Genomic DNA, 6,000 nt, shown 5'->3' on the forward strand with positions numbered 1-6,000 from the left:
ATGGCCTTTATCACTCTGCTCTCCTCCCCACTGATAGCTGATGTGTGGTGAGCGTTCTGGCGCACTATGGCTGCCGTCACATCATCCAGGTGGATGCTGCACATTGGTGGTGGTGGAGGGGAGTCCCCATTACTTGTAAAGTGTTTTGAGTGGAGTGTCCATAAAAGCGCTACATAAGTGTAAGCAATTATTATTATTTTATTATGTAAATTGGACGGTTTACAAGTTACTGTGTACATTTTACTTTTATTGTGATTTGAAAATCAATCATCAATGCTGATTCTTTTGAATGCTGAAATAGAAAACTAACATGCTCATTACAGAAAACCCTGTGATGCTAGCAGTAAACTCAATACCTACTCTCAGGTTATCACTTTCAACATCCTGTAATGAAATAATTATTGTGTTGATATTTATTTTAAATAATAAATCATAAGTAACCAAGGAACAACAAATCAAGTGATTATTTCTGCTATATTTCAAAGTACATATGACAAAATACCCTTTGATCAAAATGTTTTCAACAAAATTACTTTCTTAAGAAGCTTAGACTAAAAATGCAATGAGAAGACTTTTGCAGTACTTAGTCAAACAACTTGGAAAAAATCAGCAGCAGATTCACACAGAAGAGCCAATTCAAATGCAAGTCAATACAGGGAGCAATTTAGTAGGACAATTCAATTTATGACAGTATTTTAAGGTATACATGTAGCTCTCGAGGTTTGTTTCGGTGCTGTAAAAAATTCTTTAAACAGGTGAGATGACTGACAACCAAACCACAGAAGCAGCTAATACAGTTTTCATGTCAAGTCTAAAGAGGAATCAATGTTTATTTTCTTTTCACCCTGACAGTTCGATAGAGAAAGATCACAATATTTATCTGCCTCATTAAGATCTATAGAAATGTTAGAAGAAATATAAAAAATAAGCAAGGAGGAATCCTACCTTAGAAAAGAGAGTGGAAAAATTCAGTGTTGTAAGTAGACCAAACAGTGCCTTTTGGGGGCTATAAGAGATCTGTTTCATTACTTTCCAAAAGGTGAATGCTCGTTAACATATTGGATGTTTACTGTACATTGATAAATACACAAATTACAGTGGACTACAGATGCTGAGAGAGTGGATTTCGATCTGCCAGTTTTAGATTAAATTAATAGTTATGTTAAGAGTGCAAGTACATTTTTTTAAATGTTTTTGGACTAACAACCTAATCTGTAGAAAATACAGGAGGACTCTAGTTATGAGTACAATAACTTGAAAGGTGACCTGTTTTTATTATTATATGAAACTTTTTTGTGTTATATTTACATTAAGTGGTTGTTTTCTACCTTAATTGAGAAAAGCTGTCAAACACATTGATGAAAGCATTAATATTTTATGTTTCAGATTTTAATATCTATTACTGAATAAAATCAATATTTTTTCTTGTCTTCTAAAACCAACTATAAAGAAGGCTGGGAATTATGTGAGTACAAGAGATCATTGCAAATAAACCTGGAACATTTACAGCTCACAGCAGGATGGAAAAGGATCTGAAGACTAAAATGGTTTATTACATTTTTCTTTCTATAGCTCTACTACCACCAACTGAATGCTGAATGTGCTGATTTGATTGCACAACAGCTTGACTTACTGTACCAAATGTAACAAATTGTTGGCAAACATGGTATTTTACTGTATTTTTTTTACCCCTCTATTTTCTATGTACCAATTATAAGTCAACTTTGGCCATCACCGACCACTACCACTCCAGCACAAGAGAAATGCAAAACCAGCATACGGTACTGTACATGTGTCCTCTGAAACATGAACTGTGAAGCCACCTGGTTGTTTTCACACTGCAAGCCCACAGAGCATACAGCAAGGCAAAGGCATTTGACAGAAGAATAACACAGCTCCCACTGAAAATACTGCAAGCTCACCAGCCACAATCCTTCAAAATAAAGTAGAAATAAAAATAAAGTAGTAAGGAACTACTGTATATTATTCATTATGTCATTTTTGGAGGTACTTTTCATTTGTGGGGAACTAGATCCTCTTGCAAAACTCTGTTTAGAAGGATGAGACTTTAAAGTCAGTTTGACTACAAATAGCCTGTGAGCCATTTTGACTTTGAGAGGAGTGTGTTCTCTTTACACTAATGAAGTGCAAAGAGCTTCCCTCCTGTGCAGTCTAAACATGCTGTGATTGCTTCTGAAAAGGAAACAAATGATGGATAATTATTGAGGTCTTCAATAAGCAGGATTTCAATTATGTAGATGTTACTAGCAGACTTAGGACACTTTTACAATCAACCTTGAAAACACCTTTGATTTAACTCTGTTTTTCACATTACAGACCAGAAAAAAGGTATAAAGAATTTAAAGAGGTAAGAAAGAAGAATACTTCAAACAAAATCTGTATGTCAGTGGAGAAGTACTGGTCACTAGTGAAAAAGTGTTTACTAGTAAAAGCATGCCCTCAAACAATTTGTAAATGAAGGATTTAAGAAAATAGATATGAATTTCTCTGGACTCTGGGAAGAAACTCATTTGAACACAGAGAGGACATACTATCTCCACACAGTTAGTATCCCAGGAATTAAGCACAGAGACCCAGCACTGTGAGGCAGCAGTGCTAACCACTGTGCCACTGTACTGCCCCATAACAATCTTAATAAAAAAAAATGACTCTCCAATTATGCTGTAATTAGCTGTTGTACTATTGTTGACTCTTTCAAAAGCAAACGCAAAACCTGTCCCCTAATCAAGCTTGAAATTGTGATTTATGCCAAGGAATATATTTGTTTAGAACAAAATGCTAGCACAAAGGAGTGTTCTGCGTTGATATATTATTAATTGTGATTACAAGACTAAAGACTCAAGACTCTTACATGTAGTGTACAAAAAGAATGATTAGTGGATCATTTGAATGGTCACATTAACAACTGCTTTCAGGCACAAATTAAGATCTTTTCTTTGAGCTGTATATACATATTTGTATCTTCACTGCATATGCACATTTAATTTACAACAATTTTATTGACAGAAAAGCAAAGGTGTTCATTAGCATATGCTGTATATAAGTCATATACACAAAGGCAGATGCACAATGTAACAGAACAGATGTTAAAGTTGAGTGGGAGAGAAAGAGTTCCATATTCATTGCAAGGGAATGACCTAGACAGCCACTGTTTATCTCATCTCTGTATGTGGTTTATCTTTAAACTAATAAGCACCTTCTGGTAAAAATGCTTTCTGATGAACTTTTGAACTCATTTAAAGGACTGCTTTGAGTTGGAAAATGAGCACAAATCCAATAGACTATTGTGTTTCTATCTGGCACAATATTAATTTAAATTTAAATCTAATGAAAAACATCACTGCCTTCTAAGAAGAGAATCCAAATGTAATTTTGTCTACATGTGGTGAATAGTTCTTTGATCCTTTGTGTAAATTTAAAGAGATTTAAAAGAATAATTTTATGAACAAATTAAGATGTTGATGATAATGATAAAAATTTCAAAATTGAGCAATCAGATATAATGAAATTAATTATGTCACAGCTGTCTACTGAAACACTAGGAAGACATGAGAGACGGAACCAGTTAAAGAAGTATTCATATACAAACACCTTTTCCAGGAAGGGATTCACAATTTACAGACTTTTTTCCATACGAGTGAAGTATGTACTTCTAATACATCATAGAGAGCTCCAATTATTAAACAATAAGGATCTGTCAAACAGATTAAAATCAGCCAGCACCACTGTAAAGTAATAAAATCACTCATTAATACTATCTAAACCAAGAAAGCATACACTGAAAAAAAGTAAGATATAAAGTCAAAACATCATTAAATCATATAAGCAGCTATAGTATATCACCCTGCACCTCATAACTGGCAATCCACTGAAGCTAAGCAGGTGTGAGTCTGGCCAGCACCAAGATGGGAGACCTTCTGGGGAAAAACTAAGGTTGCTGCTGGAAGAGGTGTTAGTGGGAGCAGTAGGGGGTGCTTACTGTGCAGTCTGTGTGGGTCCTGATGTCCCAGTATAGTGATGGGGACAATATATCCCAATGAATACCCAAGTTGAAGATTTGCAAGCATTATACAGTACATTGTATACCCTTGATCGTCAAAATTTTAACAGCCACATCTCTACTTATACAACTGTTCCTGGAATTAAAGATTAAAGAGTCTTACCCTTGTACTACCCAAGCTGTGTTTGTGTCACTCAAGAGTATCCTGATGAGTGTAAACTTACCTCTTCTCTTCCTTGTTTAGATAATGTCAGATAAACAATACATTTATTTCTTCTAGGTAACAGTTCTTTTGTGCACATTGTAGTTGCCCAGATGTCCCAGGTAGAATGATTTCAAGCCTACCAGGATTGTTTGCAGGTACAGTAATAGCAATTAAGAAACCTTGTCTTTTTGTAGAATCAAATAGTCCGCTACTGGAAGTATACACCCATGATTATGGCATCAGTTCAAAGAATCCAAAAGGCATTGAGAACTTGGCATTTGAGAAATTAGCTCAATAAGTGAATTTCTGTTACATGTGGGATTGTGGGATGTGGTGCATGCTTACAGCAAACTATACAAATGTTCATTCTGCACATTCAAGGCCCCTCTAGACAATTCCTGATTACTCAGATGACATCTTGTATTTCCAGCAACCTTATTTACTGCATCTGTTGCAGAAAATGCCCAGGTATCTACAGTGTCAGGAACATGTCAGGACTGTGAGGATCAAACCCATAGATTCACATTTCTACTTTAACAGCCGTGATCATATTTATCTCTCCATCTGCGTTCTCATAAAGCGGTTTCGGAACTCCCATTGCAGAAAGACATCTGAAACCAAAATTATCCTGAAACTAGGATCAGACCTTCTAATCCTCTCTACTCACTTGCAAGGTTTGACTTCACACCACCTGAGAGTCAATACTGCTGCTCTCTTGCTCTCACCTCCTCTCCACTTCCAACTTTTGTTCCCTCATGCTTTATCAACTGCTGGTTTTCCTCTTTCCCTCACACCTGAAGAAGGCTCCACAACTGAAACATTGTGCCTTTTCTTTTTTTTTCCCAGCATGAAATAAACTTTTACTTGTTCCTAAGCATTCTGCTAGTTATGCTCTATATACAGTATAAATATACTGTAATTACAGTATACAGTACTGGAAATAATCATGGAAGTTAAAAAAGCTAAGTATAAAATGGTTTATACTGTTAGTACGTACAGTATAAAAGTATAAGATAAAATCCCATCTCATAGAAAATTTCAACAATCCAGTAGTCCTTTGTTGTTATATAATAAGCTTCACTATCTACAATAAGAAAATGTGTGCATGCTACTGTAGTGCAGTGAATTCTAAGGGTCCCTATGCTTAGCAAGTGAAGGCTACTCCATGTGACAGATTGGAGCTTGACTCCAAGTTTCAGCAGGAGTTATATAAGACTAACATAAGAAACTACAGCTATTGGCAATATACTGTACTGTAAGTGGCTGAAACGGAAAGCTCAAGGTGTCCAGAAGTTAAATACAGTACCTCAGGCTACATTCTCTGCATAACAGAAGAGGTCTTGCGAATATCCTAGCTGTAAAAGTGCAGGTGTCATTACTTCTAAAACAAAATATACGGTACACACATCAGCAACCAATTAAAACAATTTCTGCTGCAATTTTCAGCCTTTTTGTTTGGTTACCTCTTCTCAGGAAAGGGTTTTGGGCAGCTACATATCCATTTAAATGATCCACAGTCACTCTGTTGGTGTGACATCTTCTTATTGATATAATCATGAAATCCAGTCATAATCTGATATACAGTATTATTCATATAACATTCGGTCATGTTACTTGCATTTGAAATGTTTTTTGTTCTTTATTTTCACAATTATTTCCAATATTTTGAGTGTACATACAGTATACGCACACACAAATATGTACAACATTCCCAGGATTTTCTTTGCATGATGTAGACACATCATGACTGATGCAAACAAACACTGACAATTGA

Source organism: Lepisosteus oculatus, chromosome 10 (genome assembly GCF_040954835.1).
Source record: "Lepisosteus oculatus isolate fLepOcu1 chromosome 10, fLepOcu1.hap2, whole genome shotgun sequence".
Lineage (NCBI taxonomy): Eukaryota > Metazoa > Chordata > Actinopteri > Semionotiformes > Lepisosteidae > Lepisosteus > Lepisosteus oculatus.